Here is a 20,194-nt window from a genome sequence, read left to right as displayed (position 1 = left end):
CCATCTATCTTACTCTATTGCTTCTGATTCTCTGAAGAATCTTAATACAGACACCAAAAAGCCCAATCCTCTTTCACCACCAGGAGATCACTTAAGCGGCATATTCAGAAGCCATCTTGGAAAGAAACCAGAAGGGAGCAGCACATAGCTGGAAAACTGAGCGCTTGATTCAAAAAGATGAAGAATTTGCATAAAGAAATGGTTTTCATTATAGAACTGAGCAAAATTTTTCTGTTGGGACCAAAACTGCACTTCAGGCCAAGCCCCTTGGGATGAAGGCAGGTGAGTGTGGGCAGGTCTTTAGTGAGAACACGGTGATTATAAAGGGAAGGAACTACATGTTGTTGTTGTTTTGCACATTTATGAACAGCATGCATAAGTGTACCCTCCAGCTACAATGGTGATACTGAACTTTCATTAAGCAGTAAAGACTATCAGATCTGTCATATGTAGGTAAAGAAATTAGGGCTTAGAAAGTTTCTGTGACTTACACAACATCACACCAACAGGAAGGGGATGAAGCGAGTCTTGAAAGGAAAGTTGATATGGCTGCAAGGATAGAGTCCTTAGATTTTACTACCTATAATGAACCCTTTTCGGTCTAGTTTGGACCCTTTTGGCTGGGTAGGTACAGCTGCAAGACTGGGACAAAGCAGGAGGGGGCCTGGGAACAGAGAACCTGGGAAATAAGTCAGAAAAGCTGTTACTTTAGAGGCTGACCTCAAACGCTTTAGGCCCAGGACAAGAAACGAAATGTCACTGGAAAAGGACTTAAGCTCAGATGCTAAGTGCACAAAATATGAAGGTAAATGAGCAACAAGGCTGACAGCTAATGGAGTTGAGAGATGGGAGTAAAGACTGAGCAGAGGCTGGACTGTGAGGAACTAAATCCAAGAATCCTGAGAGATCTTTTTTTTTTTTTCAGTAGTGCCAAGCTCATCTTGTCAGGACAGCAGTAGCCTCACAAAGAAACCAAACCAGACATGAAAACAGCCTCTGTCCTCAGTGTGATTATTACTCATGCATTCCCTCCCCTGCCCTGCCTGCCCTGAGATAGCTATCACCATCTGATTCTTGGTTGTTTTGAAAAAGCATTTTTACTAGTTTAGCAAAGTAAGCCATGAAGATAATTTTACAAATTCAAATCATATAGAAAGGTTTATGGCGGGGGGGGGGGGGAGAAAGAAGTCATCTGTCCGAACCCAGCTGCCTTCCAACTCCAACTTTCCACACTTCATACTCAAGTTTTATTAACTTCTTCATGCTCCCTGCCCTCCCACGTCTCTCACAAAACACTGCATGCTAGGACCTGTTCAGTATTTATACCCTGGTTTTATTATCCCTGAGCTGGTGGAGGAGTCCAGCACAAGATATAGATGTATTTTGGTGAATACAACTAGATTGAGATCCAGAGCAGGCTCAGGAGGGAGGGCACATGTCTGGCCAGGCCTTTAGATGCACTGATTTCCATGGGGGGGATGGATAGTTTCACCCATTGTCTGCACTGTGTTGTATAGCTCAAGGGAATGAGTCAGCATCTCCCTCCTTCCCATCCACTGATAATGCAGCTCTTGACAACTTTGTTGGTTTCCTTTAATGCTAAGAAAGACTTCAAACACAATTTGAGTGTTTGAGTGCTACCAAGACTATCTTGGTAGCAGAGGTTCCTTCCAAGTTTGGAAGCTAAAATGGCTTGTTTTCCTTTGTCTGTTCTCATAAAGGATATCATTTTTTTTATTCATTCATTCATTCATTCACTCATTCATTCAAGAAACATTTGCTAGTCTCCACTCTGTGCCAGGCATGTGCTCAATATAGAGGGCACAGTTTAAACACACAGGCTGTGCCCTGTTGTTACAAGGGCCCAGGGGAAAGTCAGATGAAAGGCCACCTGAAGGCTGTGTAAGAGCTCTCACAGAAGCACAAGGGCACTGCACCCCTACTCAATGGAAAGGGACAGCTTTCCAAAATGGGGATACCGTGGTGAGTTCTGAAGGTCCAGTCTGAGTGAGGGGACATGGAGAGCATCCAGAGGTCCTGAGTGTGTCTGCAGCAATCTTCCTCTGATCAGAGCCCCAAAACTGCTCATGGGTATTTGTAACAAATACTTACTTTGATAAAATCATGGTTTTTGTTTTATTTGTTTGTTTTTTGGTCCTTGCCCTGGTACAGGAGGGAGGGAAACCACTGAGCTAAATCCCCAGCTTTGTTTGTTTGTTTAAGAGAATGGTACATACACCCTATCAGATTTTGGCTGTTAGAAACCAGTACCCCTGTTTAAGACCTGTGGACCCAGATCTCCATAGAACTAAATAATCAGCCCTGTATCAGCAGCCAGCCTGCTCCCGGGTCTTTGGATCTGCCAACTTTGCTGCTTCCTTCAGGGTCAGAGCTCTCTAAGGCCCTGAAAGAGGAAGTAAAGTGCTTCTTAATGCTTCGTGCCCACTGCTTCAAAGATTTGAATGGAGACAGGAAGCAGAACTATAGAAAGCATGGAACTCTCCGGAAATTCTGCCAAGTGTTGCCCTAAAATTTCACTTCGGTATTCCATCCCTTTTATCTGAATGCTTTGCTGGTTATTAAACAGAACCATCCTAAAAAAAATATTTGGAGCAAATGAGAGACATTTTATTTTTATAAAAATAATCATAACATTGGAGAATAAAACAGTAGAAACCATTGAAAAGAGGAAATGACCTAGGTCTAAAGGACTGAAAGGCTGAAATGGCACACATTTGCCCAGGATTAGGCTTACCTGTAAAGAGATAGAAGAAAAAAGAGGCAGGAAAAGGGGCAGGGGAAAGAGCAGCTAATAAAGATAATAGTTGAAAGAGTGACAGAGATAAAAAGAAAGGTAGAAGCCTGGATAAGTGGGAAGAGATGAAATGCCCAAACTAGGAATATGTATGTAGATGTACATCACTATATATAAGAAATGTACATTGAAATAAATATTAGTAAAAGGCAAAGGAGAAGAGATAGCAGAGTATGAGTGATGCCATTTTTAGTTCACTGACAATCATTTTGATTTTGGCTAATTTTATTTTAAAAAGTCCAGTCAAAAACTCATCAAATATGCTGTTCCATTGTTACTTCTACACACAAACACCCCAGCTAATCCACCTCCTCAGCCTGGCTGCTCCAGCAGGGAACACATTGGTAACTGGGACAGGATCATCTCTCTCAACTCAGGAAAGCCGGCTGAGTTCTGCTCCTTTAGGAAGCTAAAATTAAATTTTCTCTGCCTGCTCTGGTACATTCCCTCTGAGTTACTCCTCCACCCATCCTGCACCATTTTCTAAGAAGATATAGGCACACGACCAAAGAGTCCAATTATTTTCTCTGTGTAGGAGAAAGCGACTGGAGCAACACTTAGGAGAGAAATCATTTCAGAATCGACTCATGGCATAAAACCTCTCTCTCTCTCTCTCTCTCTCTCACACACACACACACACACACACACACACACACACACAAAACACCTCCTTCCATCTTGAGAACAGTGTTTCACCAATAATCCACTTTAAAAAATAAAAATCAAGTTTTATCCTATATGGGACCAGTTGTCTACCAGGTGCACACTGATAGCCTTTCCCTGGGTATTTCAACTGTGTAGTGCCCAAGCAGAAGATGTAGCTTAATATTTTAGGGATTGGTCCACTGGCAGGGAAGTGGTCTCTTCAAATTTTTCATCTAATATTGAGAAATTTATCTTTCTAGTGTAGGAAAAAAATGGCAAAGAGGTGCTGGGCATGGTGGAGCACACCTGTAATCCCAGGAGGCTGAGGCAGAAAGATCCCTGTGAGTTCAAGTTCAACCTGGGCTACATAGGTAGTGAGTTCAAAGCCAGCCTGAACTACATAGTGAGACCCGGTTCAAAAAACCAAAACCAAGCAAACAAACAGAAAGGAAAAGAAAAGTAAAGAAATGACAAAAAAAGGATTTTGTTTTTACTTTTGTTTTGGTACTGGGGATTGAACTCAGGACCTTATGCTTGCCAGGCAAGTGCAGCACCACGGAGCTAAATCTCCAGCCCAAAAAGGGACATTTTTTAATCTATGTAAATGCATTTTGTCTCTCTTTGCAAAAATAAAGAAAATAATAAAGTCCTAGAAGTTTAGAACAAAGCTGGTGGTACTCGGGATTTTTTAAGGCATCACTGGAGACTACCTACATTCTTAATTTATAAGTAGTAAATTTTGAAAATCGTGTTACTCTAAAAACATATTTATTTTTCTGCATAAGCTTTGGAAAACATTGATTTGGAAATATGGATTGATTTTCCCACTGATCCTTTTGGAAAACATGCTCTGGTTCTCTTTATGATCCCAGCCTGTCCTCCTGGCTTTGTATGGACATTAATTCTTTTGGCATCAAACTGCTCTCTTCATCTAAAGAGTGTATAAGGTTTAACTGCATCTCTCCAGAGCTTTGTAAATACTGGTATTGATGCCTTCTGGAACAGGAGGAACTTTAACTTCACCTGGCAGAGGCTGGTCAGCAAGAAACACTGAGAGTCACTTTAGTCCTTGGAGCAAGGAGAAACTTGTTACACAAGAACACATTAGAAAAGTACTGAACATGGGCCAGGCATGGTGAGGAAAGACTGTAATCTCAGCACTCAGGAGGCTGAGGCAGGAGGATCACTGTGAGTTCAAGGCCAGCCTAGGACTACAAAGCCAGTCTGGACTACAAAGCAAGAGCCTGTCTCAAAAAAACAAACAAACAAAAAAAGGAAAGTAATGAGGATGAACATATTTGACAAACACAATTCCTAAGAAATTCTGAAACTGGCTACCAAGGAGTATCTATTTTAGGAGATACTCAAAGAATTTCCTGTATAGTATCACTAGTTCTCTTAAACTGTTTAAGTAGCAAGAAGCTTATAATGATGAAAACCCTTCAATACACTATGTGAAAAATAGCCACACTCACGATTCACCTTTATTGTAGAGGTTTATTACAAAGTTATATATGAATGGTACTCAGACAAGAAATTTCTAATCATTGGTACATTTTAGGTATACAATATAATGACATTCATCATTGGAAATTTGCACCTTTACATAGTCTCTCTTGGTTCTTATTTTTCACCCTTGCCCAGCCCTCCCTTCAACCCCTCCATTCCTATTTACAAAGATTTTGCTCCTATTTTTCCATTTTCTCATATTAATCCCATTCCCTTCTATCCTTTCCCCTAGCCCTCCCACTTCCTTCCCCTTTGCCCCTTTTCTTCCTATTTCACATTACCTATTATACATTTAGTCCTTATTTACACTTTCAGTTTCTCACACCAGAGAAACTATTCGGTATTTACTCATGTGTGTCCTATTTATTTCACTTAAGAGTATCGCCTCAATGTGCATCCACTTAGCTATAAATGTCTCTAATTTCTCATGAATAATCGATAATGTAAAATAGGAAGAAAAGGTGCAAAGGGGTAGGGGTAGTGGGAGGGGCAGGGGAAAGGAAAAATGATGAGAAGTGGAAAAAATGGAAATAAAGTCTTTGTAAATAGGGAAGGGTGGAGGGCGTGAAGGGAGGGCTAGGAATGGGGAAAAAATAAGAACCAAGATGCATTATGTAAAGGTACAATTCCCAATGAGAAATGTAATTGTGTTGTATACCTACAATGTACCAATAAAAGAATTTAATACAAAAAAAAAAAGAAATTTCTTACCAGTTACATAGTCCCCCTGTGTCCTGCCTTGTCCAACACTGAGTTCCAGGAGTGCAGGAGGAATAACTCAACACATGAGACTGCTATGCAAGTTTCAGTGGTTTTGTTCAGTTAACACCTTTAACCTCCTAAAGAAGGATTAGTTGATTTTTTTTTTGAGATAGGGTCTTACTAAGAAACTAAATTGACTAGGATGGGCTCAAATTTGCAGTCCTCCTGCCTCAGCTACCCAAAGTGCTGGGATTACTATTTTCCTACACTCAATATGCAGTAATTTTTGCTAATGAGAGACCAAGTAATAACAATTTGTGTAATAAGCTACCTTTCTCCATAGATAGACTCCTTAGCTCTGGTGGCTATGGCTACAGTTTCTTTGATTATAAAACAATGATATTTAGTGATTTGTGAGACCCTGCCTCAAAATAAAAAAATTTAAAAGAGCTGGAAATATAGCTCAGTGCAAAGGCCTTGGGATAAATCCAAGTACTACAAAAGGAAGAAAAAGTGAAAGATAGATAGATAGATAGATAGATAGATGATAGAATTGCATTGGTTGTATTAGATTCTGCAGGAAAGAATTAATTGAGATCACTTCTCTTAAAACATTTCTCTACAAAAATATCTAAGATAAATAATAATCAAAAAGAAAAAATAAGTACATAAATACAAAGAAAGATATATGCAACATAAATGATGTAATATTAACACCTCCAATATAAAAAAATGTTTGATAAGCAACAAAAAAGAAAAAATAAAGCATTGCCACAGGAAAAATGAAGAGAAGACATGCATTATCTTGGGGACTGCTACCTAGCATTTGTGTGACCATCTACTGCAGGCCAATGTCAGAGGAAAATCAATTCCCATTTTCCATTCCAAGGAGACAAAGAGGCCTGCTCTTACCCCCAATTACCACAGTTCAGTCATGCGTCCTAGGCTGTCAATTAGGTGCTCCCACCTGACACTGAGGCTTCTTAAGAAATGATGTAAAGACAGTGGAGCAACTGAGAGGTTTTTACCAGTTGTATTGAGAGTTCCAAGATAGCAGCAGTGGATCATACACAGGCTATCACTGATGGTGCCTTAATTGTCCTGTCTTGTGGTATTAGAGCAACTACATTCCCCACCACCCAGCTTTCTTTTACCGATCCTGACTCTCCACGCTTCTCCTTGATTAGTAAGTTCCTTTGTATCCTTCCAGCAGAATCTGCTTCTGTCTAGATTAACTAGAGTTGGCTTTTGTTGCTGTACACAAACTGACCTGGCGCAACCCGAACAGTGTAGGTTCCAAAGCTTGGGAGAGCGGTGGAAGATGAAGAAAATTGAAGAATTATAAGAAAGAAAATACATACCAAGATTTAACTTGAAATCTGGGACCAGGTAGAACCATAGCCTGATGAGCTAACGGCTGCCAGGAGTCCAGCGCGCCCTTTATTTATAGTGTAAGACAAACAGGAAGAGAAGATGGGGTAACTAGTGCTATGTGGCCTACATGGTCTAGGCTGAATGCAGCGTGATTGTCTCCTGATTGGGGCATGCACAGAAAAGGAACAAGGAAGAAGGATACGTAATGTAACTGTCTCCTGGGGCTGTGCCATGCGGGTCTACAATCTTAGTCAAACAGACTGTCTGACTCTCTAGTCTATGGAGGAGAAAGGAGTAGGAATTAGGCAAAGGACCATCTTCAGGCTCGGCCGCGGCACTGACCCTAACCAATAGAAAAAATGAATTGACAGTTCCCAAATGAAGCAATCTACGTGGAAAATTAAAGAGAAAATTGTCTGACCTTACTAGAATGGAGGGAAAATAGTATTATTCCTCACTACCTTAGCAACTATTAAAAGAATTGTTAGAATCCAGGGTCAGCAAAGATGCAGGGAAATGAGCAATCATAATAAGCTGTTAATGAGAATATCAGTTGATTCAATGTTTCCAGAAGGCAGATTGGAAATATATACCTGTAATTCAAAGGTCTACACCCTTTGATCTGCAGTTCTGCAACTAGCAATACATCTTAAAAGAAATCTCAATGTGTATATTTTAATAAAGATATATCAATAAATAAATTATAAAGTTATAGTAAGTCCTTATAAAATAATATCATTTAGCAACTAGAAAGGCCAGATATATCTGAATTTACTGAGAAACACTTCCACAACATGAACAGGAGAGAAATTTGCAGAATAATAAATATTGTATAAATTCATATAAAAACTGTGGTAGACAGGATTCTAAGATGTCCCCATGATTTCTGTCCCATGGTTGTTTTACATTACATAGAAAATGTATTTTACAGATATCATTCAGACCATTAACCAGTTCGCTTTGAATTTATCAAAAAGGAGCATATCCAGGTGTTATGGCTTGTGTCTAGATGTTCTCTAAAGCCTCATGCAGTCATAGGTGGGGATATTTGGAAGTGGCTAGATCTAGAATGTGTGATGCTTGGATTAAGTATGTGATGCTGGGATCAAGGTTATTTAATTACCAAATTAGTCCACTGGTTGATTTGGCATAGTTCCGGGAATGGATAAAGGGAAGACCCTCCCTGGGTGTGAGCGCTACCTTCTCTAAGGGTGGGTAGCCTGGATAGAACATAAGGGACATAAAGAGGGATGCTGTAGTCACTTGTCACTGTTGCTCCTTCGTTATTTTGCTACTTTGCTGCCTTCTGTCTGCTATGAACTATTTCTCCTCTGCAATGCCCCTCTGCCATGCCACCCTACCTTGGAGCCAGCTGATTATGGACCGAAACCTCTATGAACTGTGAGCTAAATAAATCTTTCCTCCTTTAACTTTGAGTGTTGGGTATTTTACCTCTGCAATGAGAAAAGTAACTAATACATGAGATGAGCCTGACTATATCACATTTAATAGCAAAGTGAAAGTCAGGAATTCATAGCACAAAAAGAACTCAATGTTCCCTTACAGATTTGAAGATAAAGTAATGAAGGAGACCACATAGAAAAGATTTCAAAGAACTTACAGTGACCCCCAGCCAATAAACCAACAACCAACAAGAAAACAAGGGTCTCAGTCACAAGCACAAGAAAATAAAACCTGGAGCTTGGCAGTGGATTTTTCCCCTCAGTCACCAGTTAAGAGCCAAGTTTGACTAACTTGATTTTAGCCTTGTAAGGACCCAAGTAGAGAACCCAGTAGACATTGCTGGACTCTTGATCACTTCTTATGCAGCAATAGAAAACCAATATGTAGACTAAATATATATGTATATGGATCTATACATTTCAATTATTGCTGCCTACAGGCAGTGAAATTTAGGGAAGCTTGTTATACTTTATTTTTATACTACTTGATATTTCTTGCTTTTTCTTCACAAATATAATTAGAAAAATATTAATACTTGAAAAAAATAGAAACCATGTAACATATCTAGAAGCCATTTGAGTGTATGGATTTCTCCTGTACCCTACACAGAAAAGAAATCTTTCTTCTCTAACATTTAAGACCGAAAAAGCAATGTTTTAGGTCTGTTGTGTTTTCTTCATACTCCATAATCAGAGAGAATTTTAAATGTAGAAAAGAAGATATTTAGAATCAAGAAAACTGGACTCAAGTGCACTCATCAACCTTATAGACTCATTTCTTTATTTCAGAAATGAAAACATATTAATACCCAATACACAGTAGTTAAAAATTAACTAAAATAATGATTGTGAAAATGTATAGATGCAAAAATCTCAATAAGATACTGGAAAACAGAATGCAGCAAACCATCAAGAAAGATATACTCCATGACCAAGTTGGATTCATCCCAGCAATGCAAGGATGGTTCAACATATCCAAGTCAATAAATGTAATACACTATATTAACAGAGTCAAGGACAAAACCATATAATCCTCTAGTAGATGCAAAAAAAATATTCAACAAAGTCCAACAGCAACTTTTAATAAAAACCCTACAGAATATTAGTATAGATGGTCTTTATCTCGATATGATAAAAGTCATCTATGACAAACCAACACCCAATGTCATACTAAATGAACAAAAACTAAAAACTTTCACTCTAAAATCAAGAACAAGACAAGGATGTCCACTGTCACTACTCTTGTTTAATATAATTCTGGAAACACTAGCTAGAGCAATTAGACGAGAGAAAGAAATAAAAGGAATAAACATAGGAAAGGAAGAATTTAAATTATCGATATTTGCAGATTACATGATATGCTACAAGACCCCAGAAACTACATCAAAAAACTTCTAGATTTGATAACCAAATTCAATGGCATAGCTGGATACAAAGTCAACTGTTGGGAGCCATTCTACATAATTTTCTGGAAAAAATCATTTCACAATTAAATTATGATTAGGGTTGATGAGGCCTAGTCTTCTATTGGGCCAGCTATGGCATGGTGAAACATAACTCCATTTTGCCTCTGGTCACAGCTGAGACTTCAATGGTCCCATGATGCTGTGCTCAAGGGCAAGATTACATCAACTGAAGACATCTTGGGTCTTTGAGAACCAAGTAGAAAGGTCTCACCTGGGGAGGGACAAATTCCTTATCAGCTTAACTCATCCTACCTACTGTTCTAAGAATATCTTTGCTCATCTTACCATCATAATCAACATGAGATCCTCATCAGCATAAGATCCTTGTCAATTTAGGATTATTGCCACCCTACGAGTCATCTGTTACTCCCTATGAACCCAATAAATAGTGGCAAGCTCAGGGTCCCTTTTTCTTTGCTGCCCAGAGTAGCACTGATGAGACCAGAACCCAGCTTCTTCTCAAAGTCTCCTTTTTCTGTCTTAATTCTTTAATTCACCTTGTGCTGTCCTAGATCACAGGAGACCAGGACCCACTGCAGAGATTCTGATAACATCCCATTTTCCTGTTCCCTACAGTTAACACTCAAAAATCAATAGCCTCCCTGTACACAAATAACAATCTCACTTAGAGAGAAATTAGAGAAACAATCCCTTTCACAATAGCATCCAAAAAAATGAAATACCTAGGAATCAATCTAACAAAGAAAGTAAAAGATCTCTACATTGAAAACTATAGTAGTTTGAAAAAGGAGATTGAAGAAGATATCAAAAAATGGAAAGATATTCCTTGTTCTTGGATAGGAAGAACCAATATAGTGAAAATGGCCATATTTCCAAAATTGTTACCCAGATTTAATGCAATCCCAATCAAAATTCCAACAGCATATCTCATAGAATTAGAAAAAAAAACAGTCCTAAAATTCATTTGGAACCAGAAGAAACCTAGAATAGCTAAGGCAATTCTGGGCAGCAAGGGCAAGACAGAGGGTATCACAATTCCTGATCTGAAATTTTTTTTTTTCAGTACTGGGGATCGAACTCAGGACCTTGAATTTGGTAGATAGGTACAGTGCCACTGAGCTACATCCCCAGCCCCCTCAACCTGAAATTATACTGTAAAGCTACTGAGATTAAAAAGGCATGGTACTGGCAAAAGAACAGACCTGAGGCTCAATGAACAGATTAGAAGATGCAGAAACAACTCCAGACATACTCAGCCACTAATCTTTGACAAAGGAGCCAAACACCTTCACTGGAAGAAAGATATCCTCTTTAATAAATGGTGCTGGAAAACTTGGCTTTCCATATGCCAAAAATTAAAACTAGACCCATATCTGTCACCATGCACTAAACTAAAATTGAAAAGGATCAAAGATCTAAATATGAAAACAGGAACACTAAATCTGCTGGAAAAAGAGAATACTTGAGAACATAGGAATATACAAAGACTTCATGAACAAAACCCAGACCACATCAGAAATACTACAAAGACTCAACAACTGGGACCTCATCTCATTAAAAAGCTTTTGCACAGTAAGAGAAACCACCAACAGAGTGAAGAGACAACCCACAAAGTGGGGAAAAATTTTTACCAGCTATTCATCAAATAAAGGACTATAATCTAGAATATATAAAGAACTCAAAAAAATCAGACCCTCCCAAATTTAAGACCCAATCCAAAAATGGGCATTTGAAATGAAAAGACACTTTTCAGATGAAGCAGAAACAGCAAATAAATATATGAAAAAATGTTCCACATCACTGGTCTTTCATGAAATACAAATTAAAACAATGCTGAGATTCCATCTCACTCCAAAAAGAATGGCTGCTATCAAGAAATCAACCATAGCTGGGTGTGGTGGCACATGCCTGTAATTCTAGCACTTGGGAGTCTGAGGCAGGAGGATCACTATGAGTTCGAGACCAGCCTAGGCTACATAGTGAGTTCCAGGGCAGTCTGAACTACATAGTAAGACTTTGTCTCAAAAAAAAAAAAAAAAAAGAAAGGAAAAGAGGGCCAGGGATTTAGCTCAGTGATTCTGCTGCCTGCCTCACAAGGGCAAGGATCCAAGTTCAATCCCCGGTATGAAAGAAAGAAAGAAAAGAAAGAAAGAGAGAGAGAGAGGGAGGGAGGGAGGGAGAGAGAGAGACAGTGAAAGAAAGAAAGAAAGAAAGAAAGAAAGAAAGAAAGAAAGAAAGAAAGAAAGAAAGAAAGAAAGAAAGAAATCAAAAATGCTGGTGGGGCTATGGGGGAAAAGGAGCCCATCTCCACTGTTAGTTGGAGCTTTGATTGGTGCAACCACTGTGAAAATCAGTGTGGATATTTTTCAAGAAACTAAAACTAGAGGTTCCATTTGGCCCAGCTATTCCTCTTCATGGTATCTTCCCGAAAGAATTAAAAGAATCGTACCACAGTGATATATGCACACCCATGTTTAGAGCAGCACAGTTTGTAATAGCTAAATCTTGGAAACAATCCAAATGCCCATCAAGTGACGATTGGATAAAGAAAATGTGGGGTTTTTTATACGATGGAACACTACTCTGCCATAAAGAAAGATGAGTTTCAGGCATTTATAGCTAAATGGATAGACCTTGAGACCAAACTCTTAAGTGAAATAAATCGGACACACGTTTGAGTGCTGAGCTGTTTCTCTGGTGTGAGAAACTGAAAGTGAAAATAAGGACTAAAATTGAGGAGATTGGGTCAGTAGTGTCCAAAAGTTGTGGTTTCTTCCTATTCTGGGCAAGGAGGAGAAGTCATCCCTGTGTCCAGGATTGAATATTTGAAACTTTGCCTAATTGGAAAGACATCTTTGGAATGGTATTTCTTAAGTCACAGGCAAGAATCCACACAGATGACTAGATGGGAGCTGTGTTTAAGAATGGTGCCTTCAGGGAAGGAAGTGGGAGGGCTAGGGGAAAGGATAGAAGGGAATGAGATTAATATGAAAAAATGGAAAAATAGGAACAAAATCTTTGTAAATAGGGAGGAATGGAGGGGTTGAAGGGAGGGCTGGGCAAGGGTGTAAAATAAGAACCAAGAGAGATTATGTAAAGGTGCAAATTTCCAATGATGAATTGTCATTATATTGTATACCTAAAATGTACCAATGATTAGAATGAATAATGCAAAATAGGAAGAAAAGGTCCAAAGGGGTAGGGGTAGTGGGAGGGGCAGGGGAAAGGAAAGAAGGGAAAGGAAAAATGACGAGAAATGGAAAAAATGGAAATAAAGTCTTTGTAAATAGGGAAGGGTGGAGGGGGTGAAGGGAGGGCTAGGAATGGGGAAAAATAAGAACCAAGATGCATTATTTAAAGGTACAATTCCCAATGAGAAATGTAATTGTGTTGTATACCTAAAATGTACCAATAAAAGAATTTAACAACAACAACAACAAAAAAGAATGGTGCCTTCAGGCCGGGGATTTAGCTCAGTGGTTCCACTGCCAGGGCAAGGACCCGAGTTTGATCCCTGGTACCAAAAAAAAAGAATGGTGCCTTTGAAATATTGGCGTTCCTGTGTCTGGTTATCTACCCAAAGGTGCTTTTTTTTTTAAACATCCACTTAGTCTGGCTGTCTGAAGCCTTTTCCCCAACTGAATTCTGACTTTCGTGCTTGAAGAAAATATTATATAGCACTGGGCCCTCCTTAACCATCTATCTTCCTTCCAGTCTTATGTAAATTTCTGTGGTGCCTATCTTATGTAAAATACAGTAAAAATTTATTGTACATAGTTTCTATTAAATGTTAAAGAAAACATGAAAAAAAAAAGAAGATAGAGAAATAGGAAGTAGGCAGAAGTTCTAATAATTTAAAAAGAGAAAACACATAGATCAGTGGCAGGTGGATAACAACAGCTAGCAAACATTGTTGACAGTTTGCCAGGTGCCATCCTGGTGCTTTACATCCTTGCTACTGAAAGTGTGACGCAGCCTGGGCATCACCAGGAGCATGGGAGAGATGCAGATTCTCAGGTTCTATCCACACCTGCTGAATCAGAATGTGCACTTTCACAAGATTCCCAGGTGATGAGAGTGGATATCAAAGCTCAAAAAGTATAAGTTTACTCATCATTTAATCCTTTCTTTTATCTAAGAAAGAAGGTGCTACATCACTCCTGTTTTATGGGTAAATGAATTGAGTCTCGGGGTAATTTGGCCAATGTTAGTAGATGCATCTGATTCCATGAGCATAGCCACTCTCTACTGCTGCCTGTCATCACAGGATTCTGGCCAAGGACAATTGAATTTATAATTCTATAGCTCTTTCTTCTTCCCTCGGTACTGCATTGCCCAATGATAAATAAGAAAATGGGAGGAAATGACATTTTAAAGCCATGGGGCACTGTACCAAAATAGATTTAGAATAAGTCTTTGAATTTTTTTTTCTCTTTCCATTTTTTATTACTGAATGCAGCTCTCTATGTTACTATTAGTGTAAACATATATATATATATATATATATATATATATATATATATATGTAATTTGCAGTTCTCTTCTCATTGAAAGTCTACCCAAATGGAGATGTTTAAATCAATGGGAACCCCCAGGCTCAGTGAGATGAACTTGATATAAATTAAATCCATGAGTAGCATCAAGGATGAGTAAGAAGTATGTGATTTAAATATCTGGTTCAAGATGGTGATATTTAAAATCTTTGTTAACAATTTCTGACACTCATATATTACCTTATAGATTGGTTTTCACATATATTGTGAACCATAATTCTGACAATAACTCTGATGACAGGTACTATCCCAGATGTATAGATTAAAAATTGAGGCTTCATTCATAAGTGGTAGAATCTGGGCCTTGAACCTATGGCTCAAATAAATGCAAATCTTGGTGTGCCTTGCTACAAAAGAGCTACCTCCAACCGTTGTTTGTTAAAAGTCCGGTGCAACAGAGGAAGACAATTTGAAATACCAAACTCTGAATTTTAATTTTATTCAAAGAAACATCCGCTTATTTTAATAATGAGAGTAATATGTCCTCTGGTAAAGACTTAAATATTTTTCCTATCTTTCTTTTAATAGTATTAATTTACATAATTAATCTTTTTTCATAGATTATGTAGCAAAATAGCACATTAGAGAAATCGAATTTCTAAAGTTATTTAACCTTTTCACCAAGATGGCGCCGAAGGCAAAGAAGGAAGCTCCTGCCCCTCCCAAAACTGAAGCCAAAGCAAAAGCTTTGAAAGCCAAGAAAGCAGTACTGAAAGGCATCCACAGCCACAAAAAGAAGAAAATCCTCACGTCACCCACCTTCCGCCGTCCCAAGACACTGCGGCTCCGGCGGCAGCCCAAATACTCTCGGAAAAGCGGCCCCAGGAGAAACAAGCTTGACCACTATGCCATCATCAAGTTCCCCCTGACCGCAGAGTCAGCCATGAAGAAGATAGAGGACAACAACACACTCGTATTCATTGTGGATGTCAAGGCCAACAAGCACCAGATCAAACAAGCTGTGAAGAAGCTCTAAGACATTGATGGGGCCAAGGTCAACACCCTAATCAGGCCTGATGGAGAAAAGAAGGCGTATGTCCGACTGGCTCCTGATGATGATGCTTTGGATGGTGCCAACAAAATTGGGGTCATCAAACTGAGTCCAGCTGGCTAATTCTAAATACACATTATTTTCACCATTAAAAAATAGCTATTTAAAAAGAAAATGAAGCTTCAGCCCAGCACTTGTCCAATCTATCACAAATTCTATTTCTGAAATGAAGTACAATGAAATTATTTTTGACATTGATTCAGAGAAAAAGAACAACTGTATTACATGGTAACCATATTCAGACTTACTTTGGATAACTGTGACTACCTTTTTTGTATACAGTACATGAGACACAATATAGACATAAGATGATGACATTAACAATAATTTTATTTTTATTCTTTTGTTAAATACCAATATCTTATCAAATCCATACCCCCAAAAAACCCTAAAACACCAGAAATCTTTGCCCAAAAATGATAGCTTCTATTATCATCATGTGTCAGCGATTCCTTCTTAAATATATAGGAGCCTGTGTTATATCCTTTATCAATAATATAGTTTTATATAAAATGGCTTCCACATAATGGAGACTCAAGCAGAAAATATTTTCATTAGATACAAAAACTTTCTTGACCTAAAATTCCAAAAACTTCTGAACTCTTCTCTTTGTTAGACAGAAAAAAGTCTACAGTGTGAAGCATGAATATTTTCAAGTAGAAATAATAAGGGGAAGGGTCTTTGGGAATCCTGTATTTTAAGCAGTTGTCTTGCTTTCCAGGTTCTCTGCTGCTGTGTGGAAAATGGGAGGCCCGGTCCTTCCTTACCTAGTTGATACAGAGAAAGTGGTGAAAAGAGAGAATCCATTTGGTCTTGTGAAGAGGTGCTGGTGACAGCTACTTTTCTCTGCCTATGAATTTCACAGCTTGCTGGTGTTCACTTTAAATCAAGGTTCCATTTTATCCATCCCAATGTTAGCCATGGAAAAAAAGGGGTAGAGAAGACACTGACAAGTCTAGAGAAGAGTTATGAGAACAATCTACTGAGAGAATACAATGGGCCAGGCTTTAAATGCCAATAAAAATAATAAAACAATAACAGTAACAACAACCAGCATTACTGAGCTCCTAGCCTGTGCTGGAGGCTTTATATCTCTAAACTTATTTAATTCTCATAGCAGCTTTAAAATTGGAACTACCATTACCTTCATTTAGCTATGTAGGAAGCAGAAATACCAGGAGGCAAAGAAATTTGCCCAAGATTACAGTAAATAGCCAGGGTAGGACTTGAATCCAGATAGGCTGGGTCCAAAGTCTATGCTCATGACCTTTCTACCATTCTCATTTAACTATAACCACATGATATTAGAATCACATTATTATCCTTATTTTTCAAAACCCCAGAGATGTCTTAGGTAAAGTGTCCTCTCTAAGATAACCAGCTGGTTATAAGCGTGATAAACCAAAACTTAAAATCCCAGACCCAATTGATAACAAGCTTCATTTCATCAATATTTCTATCACTGAGTTGAAAAATTAAAACAGTACCATCTACTGCCACATTCAGTAATCTGTGAAAAGTAGTTACAGATAAATATAATAGAAAAGGATCTTAAAGGTATAGCTGGCTAATAGAAAAACATTGCAATAATAACTTCACTACTAAACTTCTTCAGAGATCCAGTAAACCAAGTGTGTTGTTATTATAGGAAGGGTTTATCACTTAGAATGAATATCTAATACCCTAACAACTGCTACTTATTCTAGAATCTAATGTTCTCAGTCATCATCAGAAATCTGCAAGCAGAAGGTAGGGAGGGAGACAAGCATAGAAACAACACCCCTGAAACAAAGCCAGATATTATAAATAGAACTAAATACTTGGATTATATCTAAGTCTCTGTAGAAAGGTCAATAGATATAATAGTATCCAAAAATATAATTATAATACTAGAAAAATTCACCATGAATAATAAAATTATGGATGATTTTATTCATCTAGTTTGTAACATTTTTCTGAATTTTCCAGGTTTTTATAATAAGCATACTAAATAAAGTAAAAATAAATATCTAAACCTTTGAAAAAAATAGCCAGTTGTAACTTTAGAACAAAGAAAATTCAGTAATATGATGTAATTTTAACTTATAGACACAATGCCCTACAAGGAGTTACTCATAGCTACTCAAATTGTCCCAAACATGAACAAATGGTCAATTGATCTTGAGTTTTTAAAGAAGTCATCCTAGGGGCCACAGCAGAAGTCTTAACGTGGTTACCTATCATGGTTTTGCTGAGAGAAAAGAGATGAAGATGTTACTGGTAAGTAAGATCACACAACAGGAAAGATGAATGTTCACTGTCCTTAAAGCCAAAGCAGTATTGTAAGTCTCTACCAACAGGTCACATTAAGTGGACTTTTCTGTTTGAAGGACATGTCCTAGAAGTTACTAATAACCTCACAATTCTGGAGACTAGAAGAACAAGACAGGGATGTCAGAAAATTGGTTTTTTCTGAGGCCTCTCTCCTGGGCTTATGGATGTTTACTTTCTCTTTATGTCATAGGATGATATTTTAGTACATTTTGTGCTGCTAGAGCAGAACATACTGAGAATAGACTATTGTTAAAGAGCAGGAATTTAGCCAAGCGGGATGGTGCACTTCTGTAATCTCAGCACCCTGCGATGCTGAGGCAGGAGGATCACAAGTTCGAGCCCAGCCTGGGCAACTCAGAGACTTGGCAAGACTGTGTCTCAAAATAAAAATAAAATAAAGGGTCTAGAGATATAGTTCAGGGCAAAGGCACTGGGTTCAATCCCCACTACTGCTATACATATATGGTTATTGATTCATAATTATTGAGGCTAGGAAGTCCAATAGCATGATGTTGGCATCTATTCAGCTTCTGTTCCATAATCCTGTGATAGAAGATGCAGTGGGCTGGAGATCTTCCCTAAAGAATTAAAAGAATCATAACACAGTGATATACATGTGCCCATGTTTATAGCAGCACAGTTTGTCATAGCTAAAACTTGGAAACAGCCCAAATGCCCATCAACTGGAGACTGGATCAAGAAAATGTGGTTTTTTAATAAAATGGAGTACTACTCAGCCATCAAAAATGAGAAATTAGAGACATTTATAGCTAAGTGGATGCACATTGAGGCAATACTCTTAAGTGAAATAAATAAGACACACATGTATAAATACCGAATAGTTTCTCTGGTGTGAGAAACTGAAAGTGTAAATAAGGACTAAATGTATAATAGGTAATGTGAAACAGGAAAAAAAGGGGCAAAGGGGAAGGAAGTGGGAGGGCTAGGGGAAAGGATAGAAGGGAATGGGATTAATATGAGAAAATGGAAAAATAGGAACAAAATCTTTGTAAATAGGGAGGAATGGAGGGGTTGAAGGGAGGGCTGGGCAAGGGTGAAAAATAAGAACCAAGAGAGACTATGTAAAGGTGCAAATTTCCAATGATGAATGTCATTATATTGTATACCTAAAATGTACCAATGATTAGAATGAATAATCGATAATGTAAAATAGGAAGAAAAGGTCCAAAGGGGTAGGGGTAGTGGGAGGGGCAGGGGAAAGGAAAGAAGGGAAAGGAAAAATGACGAGAAATGGAAAAAATGGAAATAAAGTCTTTGTAAATAGGGAAGGGTGGAGGGCATGAAGGGAGGGCTAGGAATGGGGAAAAATTAAGAACCAAGATGCATTATGTAAAGGTACAATTCCCAATGAGAAATGTAATTGTGTTGTATACCTACAATGTACCAATAAAAGAATTTAATAAAAAAAAAAAAAGATGCAGTGGCAAGAGAGCACGCACACACACAAGAGAAAGGGGGCTGAACGCTTGCTTGTTTTTATCAGAACCCACTCCTGTAGTAATAGCATCCATCCATTCATGACAGCAGAGCCTTCATGAGCCAATCACCTACCAACATGGCTACATTTGGAAATCAAGTTTCTAGTGCATTAACTATGGGGAACATATTCAGACCACAACATTTGGTTTCTTGTCTGTATGTGTATGTTCTCGGTTTCTGTCTGTCTTAATCTCCTCATCTTATAAAGTCAGTCATATGGATTTAGGATTCCCATTTTAATTCAATCACCTCTTTAAACAGTTTCTCTCCAGGGGCTGGGGATTTAGCTCAGTGGCACCGCACCTGCCTCGCAACAGCAAGATCCTGAGTTCGATCCCCAGTACCAAAAAAAAAAAAACAGTTTATTTCCAAAGACAGTCACATTCTCAGGTACTGGGTGTTAGAGCTGTGAAATATTCACTTGGTGGTTGGAGGAGTAGGGGGCCTAATTCAGCTTACACCGTCTAGAATACAGAAGCTCAAATTAATCTATTCCCATTATTGAGCTACCTTTCATTTAGCATCTCCATAATACAGTAACACTGTGATTGCTCAAAAGAATGGTTTCTCAGCCTTGATACTTTGACATTTTCCTCATGGTGGGGCTGTCCTGTGCATTATTAGAAGTTTAGCATAATCTCTAACCTCTACTCAGAAGATGCCAACAACACACACCCTTCCTACCCTTGAGTTGAGACATTGATAAATGTTCCCTGGGGAGCAAAAGCACCCTTCATATAAACCACTTTCTTAAAGAGACTCAGTTATTTAGTCAGAGGTAATAAGCAAAAAGGAGGAAATCAATATGGATCACTCTCCTTCTATTGGCCAATAACTATATC

General features: G+C 38.3%; 1 protein-coding gene and 1 pseudogene across 3 annotated transcripts in view; one reads left to right on the top strand and one right to left on the bottom strand.

Annotated features, from left to right (window-relative positions):
- Tmc1 (transmembrane channel like 1) overlaps positions 1–20,194 on the bottom strand; it is a 455,769-nt gene that overhangs the window by 397,862 nt on the left and 37,713 nt on the right. The gene's annotated exons all lie outside the window — the stretch shown is intronic.
- LOC106008807 (large ribosomal subunit protein uL23 pseudogene) lies at positions 15,007–15,602 on the top strand (annotated as a pseudogene).

Source organism: Heterocephalus glaber, unplaced genomic scaffold (assembly GCF_053883595.1).
Source record: "Heterocephalus glaber isolate CG9 unplaced genomic scaffold, H.glaber_assembly_v1.0 deba00001481, whole genome shotgun sequence".
Taxonomy (NCBI): Eukaryota; Metazoa; Chordata; class Mammalia; order Rodentia; family Bathyergidae; genus Heterocephalus; species Heterocephalus glaber.
Note: the sequence above shows the minus strand (reverse complement) of the source record. Positions and strands in the feature narration are given on the sequence as shown.